The sequence below is a fragment of the Oncorhynchus nerka genome, linkage group LG7 (assembly GCF_034236695.1).
Source record: "Oncorhynchus nerka isolate Pitt River linkage group LG7, Oner_Uvic_2.0, whole genome shotgun sequence".
Classification (NCBI taxonomy): Eukaryota; Metazoa; Chordata; class Actinopteri; order Salmoniformes; family Salmonidae; genus Oncorhynchus; species Oncorhynchus nerka.
Window position 1 is genome coordinate 31,608,874 of NC_088402.1, and position 17,929 is coordinate 31,626,802.

The window sequence follows — 17,929 nt, forward strand, 5'->3', positions numbered from 1 at the left end:
GCCCGAAGGTGTGCGTTGTTGTGATTCTGAAATGTCAGATAGCTAGCAACAGTGACAAGACGCTGCCATGTGGAGAATTGTAGGTGGCTCGTTTCAGCTTGTTGTATCTTTGCTAACATGGCAAAAATTCGCTAGCTAACCAACAACTGTAATGATGTATTTGCGAGACAACAAGTGCTCATTGTGCAAATGTGTTCATGTTTTCAATAAATATTTGGAGAGGAAATACTGTAGAGTTTACACATTGTCAACAGTCTAAGCCCTTCCCCGTCTGTTTTGCCCCATAGTTGAGAATGCGTTAGTTTTGTGGCTAAACAACCAACCCGTCTATAGGCAAAATCCAGATGACTTTTGAAAACCGTGCCCTGGGGGATTTATTTTGAAATTCAACATGCATACTACAAGGGGAGAGACTCTTGGGATCAGCACTGGTTCCTAGGGACTGACTGACAGATGGACATCCATGCATAAACTGCTGGCTTTGCCAACAGTAAAGTTTTCAAGTGAAACATCTGGAGTGCTCAACTCCTATAAGGATATGGGGGGGGGATAAGTGTCTGGCTACCGTCGTCCAGGCTATGGTAGCCAAAGTTGGATGTAAAATGATCAGTGGAGGCTGGTGACTTGAGAAATTGAGGAGGATGGGAGACCCATGAGAAGGCAACTTATCCAGCAACTTATCCAGTTTTGGGAAGGGATCACAGTAGTGGTTGAATGAGGGTATGAGGCATGGGTAGAGGTGTTCCGAGGCTTGACTTCAGTGCAGGACAGGATTTGACTGGAAAGACACAAAACAATAACACAACACACTACACAGTTAGACAAAAGAGCTAATAATGAGGTAGTCCAAGCAACGAGTAAAATCATTGATGTGTAATAATGTGATTGTGTTTCAATGTGTGATTGACTCTACATACAGTAATGAGATCAAATGGATAGGAGTACTCACAGTGATTGGAGAGGAAACATTCTATGTGCCAGTGGATGAAAGGGCACATGAGACATGGCTTCAGTTCATGTCAGGAGAGAGTTGACAATGGTAGTCGAGTGGAGTGGTCATCACCTCTTAATCAGGGAACAGGAGGGGACTTGGCTGGAAATACAAATAGCAGATACATTCCATTACAGCTGTGTCATCGTAGGTTTGAACACGTTTCTCCATGAAGTTAAACACAGACATCTCAAAATTCATAAAGTCAAACACAGACTGCACATCTCGCCCACTTGACACATCTAAGTAGTCCAAGAAACGTTCCTGAATAAAGCCCTGATCGTCCACATACCTGACGATAACTGACAACTGCAAGCAGACTGGTGGCATCATACTGTATGTCCCAGAGTTGGGGGGGGGGGGGGGGGGGGGTTTGCCGACCAGGAAAACTGTATAATGTATGACAGTGATTCATTAGTTGTAAAAAAAGGTTTTATAAGGGCTTTGATAAGACCCGTTTAAACTAATCAGGACAAATGGTTTTAAAAAACTGAAAACAAAACTCCTGAAAACTTATAGGCAGCCTATCCAGACCAATTTTGAATATAAACTCAATTTGATCACATTCACATTTTATCCTGACTCACAAACGGACTATAAACACATAATGTTACCAATTAGTTACCCTGACCAAATGGACAGTGAATATAGGCTATATTCATCGCATCTGCTGTTATTAGCCTACAATTGATCAGACTGAAAAATCATCTCGTTTTCATCCCATACAGTATGTCAGATCTCTGTTAGGTGTAGCCTAGGCTGCTGCAACATTTATGTAATGAGTTTTTGTTTGTGTCTGTCCGAGGTGATTGTGTTATCATCTTTGCTAAATAAATATCAGAGGAAAGTAGAAAGCCTACTTGAGAGCTTTTAATCTAACTTTTAATGAATGATGCGATGGAAGCTATCAAATCATTCTGAATTGATTTCGACATTCCAGAAAAGACAGTAGAAAGTTCCATATTGTAACGGCATTCAGAGGAACAAGGTGAAGACCAAGGTGCAGGGTGGTACGTGTTCATATTATTTATTCAGACTGAACACTGAATACAAAATAAACAAAAGAATAGCCGAAACAGTTCTGACAGGTGCAACAAACACTAAACAGAAAATAACTACCCACAAAACCCATGTGGGCAAGAGCTACCTAAACAGACAGCTGTTCCTGATTGAGAACCATTCCCGGCCAAAAACAAAAAAATACAAAAACATAGAAAAAAAGAACATAGAATGCCCACCCTAGCCTAACCAAAATAGAGAATAAAAAGCTTCTCTATGGCCAGGGCGTGATACATATGTTCAGCAAGTAAAGCATTGTAATGTGCAATTACTGATGTGGGCATTTATATGCTCCCTGCTTTTGTTTTGCCGTTTAGCTGAACGATCGATGTTCTTCAGGTCACTCTACCTTTCTTTCGCCCAAGGTTCAGACTTTCTAAAAAGCAGGCAATGTCAGCAATACAGGTGGCTTGATGAAAGGCTTTCTGTTAACCAGCTATAGTAACCAGCTATACTATGTTGAACACCCTCAACTGATCTCAGGCAGAGGTCGACCCTCGGTTTTAATTCACACCTTCCCGGTGTACCCCAGAATAAAAGTGGTTCTTCAACAAAAAGTAAACAAAATTTGTGGTAGCGTTGGCTGCGAAAACGGCACACTCAAACTGGTAACCAGCTAACTAGCTACTTCTACTTGCTACTGAAGTTAGTGCAATTGATTTAAATTTGCCTTGCTAACTGGACACAAAAAATGAAGTTCTAAAAACATTTATCATCTACCTCCTCCGTCTCCTGTAATTTGAATTGAATAATATCAACAACAAAAAAGCTCAACTATCACTTTTCAATCTCTATCCAATAATTTCCCCAACTCACCAAGCTACTCATCACATTGAACCCCCCCCCATAATGCTTTGCGGCACAACCCCAATACAACAGACTAGGCTCATTCTCTGATCCTAATCCCATGATTGGATGGACAACATGTCAGTTCAGACTGAAAAAGCATTGATTAGTTGGAGGTCGTTCTCCAACATAATTACCATGTAGGTCTATGGAAGGGGGTGAGGCCTTACAAGCCTCCTAGGTTTTGTATTGAAGTCAATGTACCCAGAGGACAGAAGCTAGCTGTCCTTCAGCTACACCATGGTGCTACCCCAGAGAGTACTGTTGAAGTTACTATAGACCTTCATTCCAAAATAGTGGGTTTTAATCAATTATTTGGTAACATATGAATATATTTAATATAGTTTTATCTACAAAGGAAAAACTTTTTAATTAAATTTCAATGATGGTGATGGTCCTCCCCTTCCTCCTCTGAGGAGCCTCCACTGAAAGTGATGGATGTCTTTCTGCCAGCCATAAAGGAGCTACAGTGTTCCCCCCCCCATTCTACACCATTCATTTTTCATTGGACATCAATACACCTTTCTTCTTCACAAACAAAGCCATCAGCATGTGGTGTCCTTGATGTTCCTTCAAAAACAAAACCCTCTGACTGCCAGACGAGACCTTTACATTTTCATTGAATGACCTCAGTGACTTACAATAAACCTTCTACAGGCAGATCTAGATTGATTCTAGCACACACGCACGCACACACACACAAACCTGGGACAGCTCTGGCTAATTACACAAGAGGGCATTGCCACGGAGTCCGCAATTTTGTTTCAAATACAAAACACGCTCCGATTACCCAAATTGCTTTTATTTCTACAAAAGCTCAAAGTGTAGCCAAGCCTGGCAGCTGGGTACTAGTGGACACACTGACTGCCTGGTTTAGTGCACACAAACACACAGTCCTCTAGTTGCCTAATGATGTCTACAGCCAAATTAATTAAAAAGTCTCTCCTACTTTGGAGGAGCTGGTCTGTTATGGCTCCCCCTCTCCTCTACAGTTCCTATTAGTGTTCTATTGTTTATCAGGAGAGAGAGAGAGCTATCAGAGAGTAGATGAAAGATGGGAAGCACACAGCAACAACAAACTCACAAAACAAAACCTACTTAAATGATTGCTTGCAGCTGTCACATTTTTCATCAAAAGAGACCTTGGAGATGGTGATTAACAAACAAATGGCGGCAGATTCATAAGGAGAGTAATAAGTCGTAAGAAAGTCTCTAGCAGCAGTGGTGTCCCTCCCCACTGAAAACCACCACAAGCTGGAAGCCTGCGAGCCGAACGAAAGGGGACAGAGAAGGGAGAGAAGATGTTTTCCGAGATCCCCACAGAAAGAAAATAGTCCCGTAAAGTCATGCTATGAAGCAGAAGTCTTGTATCAATCCACCAAAATCTCTCTGGATTTAAGGGTGCTGCTCTCCTTGCTTCCCTGCCTACCTGCCTGCCTGGCTGTTCACTGTGCTCCAGGGCAGTCCCAAACCATTCCTTAGTCCAAGACGGAAACCCCCTTTACTCCTACTCCTACCCCCATCTATCTTCATAATGGATTCCAACCCCATTTCAGTTGACTGTGGCTCCACACTGGAGTCAACAGAGAGTGAAAACTATTCTCCTATTTAAATTAAGGCACTCTGTAACCAGCTGGGTAGAAACCAACTGGAGAATTTCCATGAATCTAGACAAGGTTCCTCAACAGGTAGCTGCTTCAGTAACGGGACACCTTAACGAGGTGAGGGGGAGGAAGGGAAGGAGGAAGGGAGGAGGGTGGCAAAGCACTATCAAAACAACGGGACATTTTCATTCATCAGTTGGAGAGTAATTATTTTGTGCTGTATGAGAAATTGGTGTGTGTCTGTTTCCTACAAGCACACACACAGACACATAGACACACACATTCCTCAGAGCTCAGCTCAGCCTCAGGCTGGTTCTAACAGAGCTCAGCCACAGGCTGGTTCTAACACTCAGACTGTCACCCACTAAACATTTTATGAACGCTGTTCTCTCTAATCGCTAATGATGGCTGATGAGTCAAATTGGAGACAAAAGACAACCCCCCTCTCTCTCTCTCCAGAGAGTTAGATATGGCCGGCCGGCTAGATAGGTCCAGTTGGCAGGCCACTGTGTGCAGCTCACCCTGCACTAACATAAATAATATGAGCATGTCTACTTCTGCTAACATTCCCAGTAAAGCAATCAAAACAATCAAGCATCCCTCGTAGCATCCCATATCCCAAATTGCCCATGTAAACATATGTAGCTGAAGAAACAAGGGTCAGGAAATCAAAATGCTCTGAATTTACAAACAGACAATCTGACAGCACAGCTGCAGTCACCAACGCTCTGAATAACATAAAAACAGCCTAACCAGCTCTGCTAGGGTGAGTAATGTTCAGTGAGCTGTTCTCTCATTTGTGTCTGTAGGTAGCTAGCAAGTTAGCTTGGGTGCTTGACTGCTGTTATTAGTACAGAACGCTCGGATCAACCTTTAAAGTGATGAGTTGGGCTAAAGCTTAAGAGGGTGTGAACGATGCTAAATGTGTGTAGATTAAGATCAGCGCTCCAGTTGATACCGAAATCATTCAAAGGCCATTTTCTAAAAAGTGAGGTTTCAAGTTTATCAAATTTCAAAGCAGAATTACTTTCCCATTGATCCTCAAATGCAGTGTATGGAATATCATATTTTAGCTCTGCGTCTCTGCTTTTATCCAGTGTAAAAATGTCAAATTTTGCTGCATAAGACCATCAAGGCGGTTGGTCACATATAGCTACAGTTTCAACTGCCTCACCTAAAGCCCATTTGTGTACTGTATGACAGGCAACATTGTTATTCCTACATGTTTCACATGTACGGATTGATTTTATTTCTACAAAAGATTGAAATGTAGCCAAGGCTGGCAGCTGGGTTCTAGGGGGCACCGACTGCCTGGTTTAGTGCACACACACACACAGACCTCTAGTTGCCTTAAAAACTCTCCCCTCCTACTGTGGAGGAGCTGGTCTGTTATGGCTCCCCCTCTCCTCTAAAGTTCCTCTTGGTGTTCTATTGTTTATCAGGAGAGAGAGAGAGAGAGAGAGAGAGAGAGAGAGAGAGAGAGAGAGAGAGAGAAAGAGAGAGAGAGAGAGAGAGAGCCCTATCTGAGCGGAGATAAAAGATAGGAAGCACACAGCAACAACAAACTTACAAAACAAAACCTCCATAAATGATTGCTCGCAGCTGTCCAAATCACAAGAGACCTCAGAGATGGTGATTAGCAACAATAGTTAGATTTGATAAGACTGTAGAAAGTGGCCACACAGGTAGGTCCGGCCACCCGGCCGGCCAGGTACATAGATCGGCCAGATAGGTAGGTCCGGCCAGCCAGGGAGGTAGGTTCGGCCTATCGGATCTACCTATCCGGTCGGATGTGGCAGGGATTGCAAACTATTATGGACTACAAAAGGAAACCCAGCCGTAAAGCTGCCCAGTGACGCGAGCCTACCAGACGAGCTATAGGCCTTTCATGCTCGCTTTGAGGCAAGCAACACTGAAGAATGCATGAGAGCACCAGGTGTTCCCGACGACTGTGGGACCACTCTCTTCGTAGCTGATATTAGCAAGACCTTTAAAGAGCTGTTTACCAGGACAGAATACCAGGTTGTGTACTCAGAGCATGCACGGACCAACTGGCAAGTGTCTTCACTGACATTTTCAAACTCTCCTTGACCGAGTTTGTAATATGTACATGTTTGAAAAAGACCACCATAGTCCCTGTGCCCGAGAAAGCGAAGGTAACCTGCCAAAATGACTACTAGCCCATCGCACTCACTTTGGTAGCCATGAAGTGCTTTGCAAGTCTGGTCATGGCTCACATCAACACCATCATCCCAGAAATCCTAGACCCACTCCAATTCACATACAGCCCCAACAGATCCACAGATGACACAATCTCAATCACACTGCCCTTTCCCACCTGGACAAAAGAAACACCTACGTGAGAATGCTATTCATTGACTACAGCTCAGCGTTCAACACTCTAGTGCCCACAAAGGTCATCACTAAACTAAGGACCTGGGACTAAACAACTCCCTCTGCAACTGCATCCTGCACTTCCTGACGGGCTGCCCCCAGCTGATCCTCAACACAGGGGGCCCCCAGGGGTGTGTGCTCAGTCCCCTCCTGGACTCCCTGTTCACCCACGACTGCATGGCCAGGCATGACTTCAACACCATCATTTAGTTTGCAGACGACACAACAAAGGTAGTCCTGATTACCGACAACGACGAGACAGCCTATAGGGAAGAGGTCAGAGATCTGGCCGGGTGGTGCCAGAATAACAACCTATCCCTCAACGTAACTAAGACTAAGGAGATGATTGTGGACTACAGGAAAAGGAGGACCCCATTCTCATCGATGGGGCTGTGGTGGAGCAGGTTGAAAGCTTCAAGTTCCTTGGTGTCCACATCACCAAAAACTAGAATGGTCCAAACACTCCAAGATAGTCGTGAAGAGGACACGACAAAGCCTATTCCCCCACAGGAAACTAAAAAGATTTGGCATGTGTCCTCAGATCCTCAAAAGGTTCTACAGCTGCAACATCGCGAGCATCCTGATTGATTACATCACTGCCTGGTACGGCAATTGCTCTGCCTCCAACTGCAAGGCACTACAGAGGGTAGTGCGTACGGCCCAGTACATCACTGGGGCTAAGCTGCTTGCCATTCAGGACCTCTACACCAGGCAGTGTCAGAGGAAGGCTCTAAAAATTGTCAAAGACCCCAGCCACCCCAGTCATAGACTGTTCTCTCTACTACCGCATGCCAAGCAGTACTGGAATGCCAAGTCTAGGACAAAAGGCTTCTCAACAGTTTTTACCCCCAAGCCATAAGACTCCTGAACATGTAATCAAATGACTACCCAGACTATTTGCATTGTATGCCCCCCCAACCCCTCAATTATGCTGCTGATACACTCTGTTTATCATATATGCATAGTCACTTTAACTCTATATTCATGTACATACTACCTCAATTGGCCCGACCAACCAGTGCCCCCGCACATTGGCTAACCGGGCTATCTGCATTGTGTCCCGCCACCCACCACCCGCCAACCCCTCTACGCTACTGCTACTCTCTGTTTATCATATATGCATAGTCACTTTAACCATATCTACATGTACATACTACCGCAATCAGCCCGACTAACCAGTGTCTGTATATAGCCTCGCTACTGTTATTTTTCACTGTCTTTTTACTGTTGTTTTTATTTCTTTACTTACCTATTGTTCACCTAATACCTTTTCTGCACTATTGGTTAGAGCCTGTAAGTAAGCATTTCACAGCATTTCACCTGTTGTAGTAGGTGCAAATGATAAATAAACTTTGATTTGAGATAAACAAATATATTTTAACACTTTTTGGTTATAATATGATTCTATATGTGTTATTTCAAAGTTTTGATGTTTTCACTATTATTCTACAATGTAGAAAATGGTAAAAATAATGATAGACCCTTGAATGAGTAGATGTGTCCAGATTTTTGACAGGTACTGTATGTGATCTTATACAAATGTAAGCAAGGTTTTAAATAATTCAGTTGTTTGAGTATCTTGCAGTCAATTTTTGTCTACAAATTATTTGCAATTATGTTCCTTCCCCCTTACCATCTACTAAAGAAAAATGTGAAATGGAATGTTACAGCATTAGTGCCATCTTGTGGCATTGGTACCTGCTGTGCTGTGGAGAGCAACAGCGAAGACCACAGACCATAGACCATCCATCAAATACATTTATGATTTTAAATCAAAAAATACTTTACATGATTGAGATCCAAGTTCTAGTTCTGCCCCTACGGATGGAGATGGGATGCATCTATATAGTCTAAAGTGGCTTCTTCTCCTTGCCTCCTCTCCAGATGCTGTCTGTCCTGTCAGGAGTGAAAGGGAAGGTGAGGTAGAGGTTTTACACGCAACACATTCCCCAGCAGGACCAATAGGGGACGCTGATGTTTCATCATGGAATATCTGCCTGAAATAAAGCATGGGAGTACTAGTAGAGGATGGAAAAGTCCGCTTTTCTTTTGGCTTGAAAAAAAGGTGAAATTCTCAAACAAATAGTTTACTCTTTAGCACTTCTTTGTGGAATGTAAAGAAAAAATCCTACACAACGGAGTATTCAAATAAATCAAGACTGAATCATTCTCATGCCCTATTGTATGGTGTGGTATGTGAGGAAAGTATACTTGTATAGACTATGCTGTATATCTAGCAACAGTAGTATCTGTTTTTCACATCTTTTGTAAAGATTCATGTCTGACTTAGCTTTATGATTTTAATTAGCTATCTTGTTTTTATTTATCCTTCTTGTTTTTGTTTCATCATAATTTGATCTTATTATTTTATGTGAAGAAACGTGTTACTTGTAATTGAAAATGGTCATACAAGTAATTGTTATACAAATGATTATTATTCTTTTTCGATCATGAATCTTACTGGAAGTTTGCTCTGCTCAGGGATCCAACTGAATTATCGACATGGACCCGTTCCAAGTTCCAAACCAGTTGTCATTCCAACAGATCCTATCGTTAATCATATGCTTCTCTTTCTACCCTTTTAGTAGGATGTGGTTTAAGCCAAATATGCCTTACCAGACACATGAGCAACATGCATTTTCATGGTATGTGAACACTTTAGGGAATGTTTTTTCCTCAGCTGGCACAACAGGTCTTTGAGTCCTTGTGAGATGACAGTTGACATAGAGAGGCATGACAGGGACGGACCAAGGGTCAGCTGTAGGACATGGTCTACAATCGTGTCTTGTCTAGAAGCGGTTCTGACCATTCCCGACCTCCCCTGGCCTCTCAAGTCTGTCTCTATTAGCAGCTAAAGTTGGGAAATGTGTTAAATAAGTCTAGTCTTGGACGAAAATGCTATTTCAATGCAATTCTGTTCTAAAGGTATTTAATCATAAAGGTTCAGAGTAGCTGCTTCAGCTCATTGAGAAATTATGACTCTGGTTTGGTGAGTGGTGCCCAAACAGTATACAGTGCATTCAGAAAGTATTCAGACCCCTTGACTTTTTCCACATTTTGTTACGTTACAGCCTAATTTTAAAGTGGATTAAATTATTATTATTTTTCCCTTATCAGTCTACACACAATACGCCATTATGACAAAGCAAAAACAGGTGTTTGTAAAGGTTTGGCAAACAAAAAAATACAAGAAAACACACATTTACATAAGCACTCAGACTCTTTACTCAGTACTTTGTTGAAGCACCTTTGGCAGCGATTACAGTCTCGACTTCTTTGGCACACCAATATTTGGGGAGTTTCTCCCATTCTTCTCTGCAGATCTTCTCAAGCTCTGTCAGGTTAGATGGTGAGCGTGGCTGCACAGCTATTTTCAGGTCTCTCCAGAGATGTTCGATCGGGTTCAAGTCCCATCATTGCAATTGTCTGCATCACTTCCAATTTCATGTACATTTGATGTCGGAAGTTTACATACACCTTAGAACGCGTCTCCTTCCTGAGCGGTATGATAGCTGCGTGGTCCCATGGTGTTTATACTTGAATACTATTGGTTGTACAGATGAACGTGGTGCCTTCAGGCATTTGGAAATTGCTCCCAAGGATGAACCAGACTTGTGGAGGTCTACCATTTTTCTCTGAGGTCTTGGCTGATTTATTTTGATTTTCCCATGATGTCAAGCAAAGAGGCACTGAGTTTGAAGGTAGGTCTTGAAATAGAAGTCAAAGATTATCCAACTTGAATAAACGCTTGGAGGTAAGTATGACGGCAGTGGTGTAGTCTATGGCAACACGGATATCAATTATTATTGATATCTACATAGCGCATTGATGTGAATCACACTGCTGCTATCTCATTGGCTAGCTCTAGGAAGAGTCTTGCTGATTCCAAACTTCTTCCATTTAAGAATGATGGAGGCCACTGTATTGTTGGGGACCTTCAATGCTGCAGAAATATTTTGGTACCCTTCCTCAGATCTGTGCCTCGACACAATCCTGTCTCGGATCTCTACGCACAATTCCTTCGACCTCATGGCTTGGTTTTTGCTCTGACATGCGTTGTCAACTGCGTTGTAACCTGTGGGACCTTATATAAACAGGGGTGTACCTTTCCAAATCATCTTCAATCTATTGAATTTCCAAGGTGGACTCCAATGGGGCGGCAGGGTAGCCTAGTGGTTAGAGTGTTGGACTAGTAACCGGAAGGTTGCAAGTTCAAACCCCCGAGCTGACAAGGTACAAATCTCTCATTCTGCCCCTGAACAGGCAGTTAACCCACTGTTCCTAGGCCGTCATTGAAAATAAGATTTTGTTCTTAACTGACTTAAATAAAGAAAAAATACAAAAAAGAAAGTTGTAGAAACATCTCAAGGATGATCAATGGAAACAGGATGCATCTGAGCTCATTTTTGAGTATCATAGCAATGGGTCTGAATACCTATGTAAATAAGGTATTTCAGTTTTTTATTTGCAAACATTTTTTAACAAAAGTTTTTGTTTTGTCATTTTGGTGTATTGTGTGTAGTTTGTATTTAATCCATTTTAGACTAAGACTGTAACATAACAAAATGTGGGAAAAAGTCTAAACATTCTCCTAATGCACTGTATGTCACACATCACTGGGCAATGTGACACTCTCCTCCTCCTTCCTGTTTGTCTGGTCCTTCAAGGCTGTCCGTCTGTCTGGGAGGAACAGAGTGAGGGACTGAGTATCTGACTCAATGGCCATGCTGTTCTCTCTCTCTCTCTCTCTCTCTCTCTCTCTCTCTCTCTCTCTCTCTCTCTCTCTCTCTCTCTCTCTCTCTCTCTCTCTCCTACCCTCTCTCTCTCTCTCTCTCTCTCTCTCTCTCACAGCAGCCAAGTGGATCAACTAACAGCCTATTTCACTTTGCAGATGGCATAACGGTTTGCTTTGTGCATGTCTATGAACTCATTTGTATTACTACGCTATAGACCTCAGCAGTTGTTTTTTTTACAGTATTTCTCTGTAGCTTCTTTTGGAGTGTTAACAGTGGAAGTAAACAGTCATTCGAGGTTCCAGTGTGAGAGAAGCCACAGCTGTTTATGCCATCCAGTCCAGTGTATGTGTGGTAAATGTGTGTGGGGTCAATATGATGTCAGAGGTGGTGGCTGAAGCATAGCTTCGAATATTGAATTACTCTCATTTGGAACACTATTGCGTCACTTCATCTGGTCTTACCCTGTTACCCTCTAACTAACTAACTCAAAACCGAGAGAGAAAGTGTGTCTGTGTGCTTGTGTATATCTCTATTCATGTTCTTTGAAGACTAAACTTAGACCTGCATTTTTCCAGCCAAACGTAATAAAATTTTAAAAAGTGAGTATCGTGTTGTTTATTCTCCCCTGTCTTTATGTCCCTAGGGCATCTCTCTAATGGTAGGGGACTTCCTCATCTCAGTGTTTCCAGATCAGTGTCATGTTACGTATTTGGTGCAGTGAGGGATTTAGACAGGATAAAACACACACACACACAAAACCCTTTAGTCAGCTATATCAGTCCGAGGGAGATGGTTGAACTATCATGTGTCAGCTGGAGTCCAGACACACACAGATGTGTATCCCCAACCATGAATTATACCAAATCACGGCTCATCTCATTCCCCCTAATATCGTTCACCATCCCCCCCTCTGTTTCACTGAATTTAAAACAGATACATGATTTGTTTTCCTGTCAATATTTTCCTACCTCAGTCTGACAGTTTGCAGATGGAAATAATGGTGTGTGTGTGTGTGTGTGTGTGTGTGTGTGTGGGTTTGAATTGGAAGAGTCATTTACATTAGGGCTGGCAGCACTGCAAAATGAGTAGGCCTATGTAAAGTGAATGTACAGTTGTAAGAACAAAGTCAATGATTCTCATAATCTTTGATAAAGAGATTTGTTAAAGTGACACATATAAAGAGCTATAAATGTTTTATAAAAAGAGACACACAAGATACAGATTCTCCCTAGTCTGATATATGTTAAAACCCCCCCTGTACAAGAGGTGGTCCAGGCTGGGGTCTAATTCAATTGGTTACAGAGGCTAGGTCAAGGCAGTTAACATCTTTCTTGAGGCAATGCATTGTATGCTGATCTTTGCCTTTGAAAAGATCTTTAATATTTTCTCTTTTGGGGCCATACTTAACTTCAACTCCAAGCAACAAGGACTTTTCTCAAGTCAGGCTGTGGCCCTGGGTTTGAAATGTATTTCACAAAGAGGTTGTTTTAACACACGCATCACGGCTCATTGAGAGCACTGCAGACTGAAGTCTCAAACTCTATTTGTGCCTCTTTCTGTCTGTTGCACAAGGCATTGCAAGCATGAACAAGACTCAGCTCCGTGATGCCAGTCGACCAGCTATCAAAGACAGTTTTCCCACAATTCCTCAGACCCAACTGGCAAAGCCCTCTTGGCTCTGTGGTGCTCTCGCTGGGGAATCCCACCTACCTGCTCCCCTGGCTCTCTGGGCCTACCAGGCCCATTTTGTTGTATGTATTTTTTATTTCACCTTCATTTAACCAGGTAGGCTAGTTGAGAACAAGTTCTCATTTGCAACTGCGACCTGGCCAAGATAAAGCAAAGCAGTTCGACACATACAACAACACAGAGTTACACATGGAATAAACAAACAAACAATCACAAATACAGTAGAAAAATCTATATACAGTGTGTGCAAATAGGATAAGAGAGGTAAGGCAATAAATAGGCCATGGTGGCGAAGTAATTACAATATAGCAATTTAAAAAAGGAATGGTAGGATGTACAGAAGATGAATGTGCAAGTAGAGATACAGCGGTGCAAAGGAGCAAGATAAACAAATAAATACAGTATGGGGATGAGGTAGATTGGTTGGGGTAATTACAGATGAGCTATGTACAGGTGCAGTGATCTGTGAGCTGCTCTGACAGCTGGTGCTTAAAGCTAGTGAGGGAAGTAAGAGTCTCCAGCTTCAGAGGGTTTTGCAGTTCGTTCCAGTCATTGGCAGCAGAGAACTGGAAGGAGAGGCGGACAAAGGAGGAATTGGCTTTGGGGGTGACCAGTGAGATATACCTGCTAGAGAGCGTGCTACAGGTGGGTGCTGCTATGGTGACCAGTGAGCTGAGATAAGGTGGGGCTTTACCTAGCAGAGACTTGTAGATGACCTGGAGCCAGTGGGTTTGGCGACGAGTATGAAGCGATGGCCAGCCAACGAGAGCGTACAGGTCGCAGTGGTGGATAATATATGGGGCTTTGGTGACAAAACGGATGGCACTGTGATAGACTGCATCCAATTTATTGAGTAGAGTGTTGGAGGCTATTTTATAGATGACATCGCCGAAGTCAAGGATCGGTAGGATGGTCAGTTTTACGAGGGTATGTTTGGCTGCATGAGTGAAGGATGCTTTGTTGCGATATAGGAAGCCAATTCTATATTTAATTTTGGATTGGACATGCTTAATGTGAGTCTGGAAGGAGAGTTTACAGTCTAGCCAGACACCTAGGTATTTGTAGTTGTCCACATATTCTAAGTCAGAACCGTCCAGTAGTGATGCTGGACGGGCGGGCAGGTGTGGGTAGTGATCATTTGAAGAGCATGCACTTAGTTTTACTTGCATTAAAGAGCAGTTGGAGGCCATGGAAGGAGAGTTGTATGGCATTGAAGCTCGTCTGGAGGTTAGTTAACACAGTGTCCAAGGAAGGGCCAGAAGTATACAGAATGGTGTCATCTCCGTAGAGGTGGATCAGAGAATCACCAGCAGCGAGAGCGACATCATTGATGTATACAGAGAAGAGAGTCGGCCCAAGAATTGAAGCCTGTGGCACCCCCATAGAGACTGCAAGAGGTCCGGACAACAGGCCCTCCGATTTGACACACTGAACTCTGTCAGAGAAGTAGTTGGTGAACCAGGCGAGGCAATCATTTGAGAAACCAAGGCTGTTTGGTCTGTCAATAAGAATGTGGTGATTGACAGAGTTGAAAGCTTTGGCCAGGTCGATGAATATGGCTGCACAGTATTGTCTCTTATCGATGGCGGTTATGATATTGTTTAGGACCTTGAGCGTGGCTGAGGTGCACCCATGACCAGCTCTGAGACCAGATTGCATAGCAGAGAAGGTACGGTGGGATTCGAAGTGGTCGGTAATCTGTTTGTTGACTTGGCTTTCGAAGACCTTAGAAAGTCAGGGTAGGATAGATATAGGGCTGTAGCAATTTGGGTCTAGAGTGTCTCCCCCTTTGAAGAGGGGGATGACCGCGGCAGCTTTCCAGTCTTTAACCGCTTTCCAGTCCAATCTCAGACGATACGAAAGGGAGGTTGAACAGGCTATTATTAGGGGTTGCAACAATTACAGCAGATCATTTTAAAATGAGAGGGTCCAGATTGTCTAGCCCGGCTGATTTGAAGGGGTCCAGGTTTTGCAGTTATTTAAGAACATCAGCTGAGGGAGGCTTGGGTGAGTTTCTGTGGGGAGTGCAGGGCTGTTGACCGAGGTATGGGTAGCCAGGTGGAAAGCATGGCCAGCCATAGAAAAATGCTTATTGAAATTCTCAATTATAGTGGATTTATCGGTGGTGACAGTGTTTCCTAGCCTCAGTGCAGTGGGCAGCTGGGAGGAGGTGCTCTTATTCTCCATGGACTTTACAGTGTGCCAGAATTTTTTGAGTTTGTACTACAGGATGCACATTTCTGCTTGATAAAGCTAGCCTTAGCTTTCCTAACTGCCTGTGTATATTTGTTCCTGACTTCCCTGAAAAGTTTCATATCACGGGGGCTATTCGATGGTAATGCAGAACGCCACAGGATGTTTTTGTGCTGGTCAAGGGCAGTCAGGTCTGGAGAGAACCAAGGGCTATATCTGTTCCTGGTTCTATATTTTTTGAAAGGGGCATGCTTATTTAAGATGGTGAGGAAGGCATCCTCTACTGACGGGATGAGGTCAATATCCTTCCAGGATACCCGGGCCAGGTCGATTAGGAAGGCCTGCTCGCTGAAGTGTTTTAAGGAGCGTTTGATAGTGATGAGGGGTGGTCGTTTGACCGCAGACCAGTTACGGATGCAGGCAATGAGGCAGTGATCGCTGAGATCTTGGTTGAAAACAGCAGAGGTGTATTTGGAGGGCAAGATAGTTAGGATGATATCCATGAGGGTGCCCGTGTTTACGGATTTGGGGTTGTACTTGGTGGGTTCATTGATCATTTGTGAGAGATTGAGGGCATCAATCTCGAATTGTTTAGGTACCGACCTGGATAGTAAAAAAAAACTCTGCAGGCTATCTCTGCAGTAGATTGCAACACCTCCCCCTTTGGTAGTTCTATCTTGTCGGAAAATGTTATAGTTAGTGATGGAAATTTCTGGGGTTTTGGTGGTCTTCCTGAGCTAGGATTCAGACACGGCTAGGACATCCGGGTTGGCAGAGTGTGCTAGGGTAGTGAATAAAACAAACTTAGGGAGGAGGCTTCTAATGTTAATATGCATGAAACCAAGGCTTTTACGGTTACAGAAGTCAGCAAATGATAGCGTCTGGGGAATGGGAGTGGAGCTAGGCACTGCAGGGCCTGGATTAATCTCCACATCACCAGAGGAACAGAGGAGGAGTAAGATAAGGCTAAAATAACTGGTTGTCTAGTATGTTCAGAACAGAGAGTAAAAGGAGCAGATTTCTGGGCACGGTACAATAGATTCAAGGCATAATGTACAGACAAGGGTATGGTAGGATGTGGTACAGTGAGGGTAAACCTGTGCCTAGAGTGACGATGAAAGAGATATTGTCCATAGAAATATCATTTAAACCAGGTGATGTCACCGCATGTGTGGTAGGTGGAACTAAAGTGTTAAATAAGGCGTATTGAGCAGGGCTAGAGGCTCTACAGTGAAATAAGGCAATAAACACTAACCAAAACAGCAATGGACAAGGCATGTTGACGTGAGCGAGAGGCATGCGTAGCCGAGTGATCACAGGAGTTCAGTGAGTGGCTTCAGGCAGCTTGCGGGCCGGGGCTAGCAAGCTAACAGAAGGGCCTTGGAGGGACGTCGCAACGGAAGAAACTCTGTTGTTGCCCCCTCGTGCTATTACATCGGCAGACAGATCAGCAGTGCTCCGTGTGGTAAACCATGGCCAATTGGCAGTATAGGTATAGTGGCCAAAGAATTTGTCCGGTGGGCCTCTTAAGCTAACAGTCCGAAGTGCTCTGGACAGCTAGCAGGCCGCGGCTAGCATGCTAGTGGATGGAATTTCAGGGGACGAAGCGACGGCAGAGCCAGTTCAGAAAAACCCCACCGGGCGATTCACGTCGGTGGTTCAGTCGTGATGAGTCGGCGGGGTTCCAAGCCAGTTGGCAAAAAGAGGTATTGTAGCCCAAGTAGTGGCTGATGGACCTCTTTGGCTAGCCGGGAGATGGGCCGAGCAAGGCTAACTCCAGGCTAATTGGTTATTGCTTCGGGACAGTGACGTTAGCCAGGAGTGGCCACTCGAATAGCAGCTAGCTAGCTGCGGTGATCCAGGTGAAGAAATTAAAAGAAGAAAAAAATGTCAAATAAAATTAAAGCTTCAGAGCTTGCGATAGGAATCTGGAGATACGGAGAAAAATAAGTCCGAATTGCTCTGGTTTGCGTTGCGCCGTGCAGACTGGCGAGAGTTGTCCGTGCTAGAGGTGGCTGATGACCGCTAGCTAACTACTAGCTACTGGCTAGCATCTGTTGGGGTTCCGGTTCAGGCAACGGGATAGGTGGGTATAGTTGCCAAAGAATTTCTCCAATGGGTCTCTTAAGCTAACAGTCCGATGTACTTTAGACAGCTAGCGGGCCGTGGCTAACTCGTAGCCAGTTAGCTGGCTAGCTTTTGACTTTTTTGACTTTCTTAAGTATAAAAATAGCAGATCCGTACCACATTGGGTGAGGTGTGATGCAGTAGAGTATATTCAGTCCGTCAATAGAAAGTGATATTAAAATATTAAATATAGATATGAAGATGAAAAAAACAAGGAAAAAGGAAAAACAATGTTTACAAGGGACAGGAAGGGACAAGACAAAAACACACGTCCGACTGCTACGCCATCT

The 17,929-nt window shown here is 43.6% G+C and overlaps 1 long non-coding RNA gene across 2 annotated transcripts; it reads right to left on the bottom strand.

Moving 5' to 3' along the window:
* Positions 1-546: 546 nt before the first annotated feature.
* On the bottom strand, positions 547-2,893 carry LOC135572319 (uncharacterized). Of its 2 annotated transcripts, none has more exons than XR_010464211.1 (3): positions 2,867-2,893; positions 950-1,093; positions 547-778 (listed from the first exon to the last, which is right to left on the bottom strand). It is a non-coding gene; the product is annotated as an uncharacterized LOC135572319 (long non-coding RNA). The 2 variants fall into 2 exon arrangements; XR_010464210.1 differs by lacking the exon at positions 2,867-2,893 and adding an exon at positions 1,284-1,346.
* Between the last annotated feature and the right edge of the window lie 15,036 nt (positions 2,894-17,929).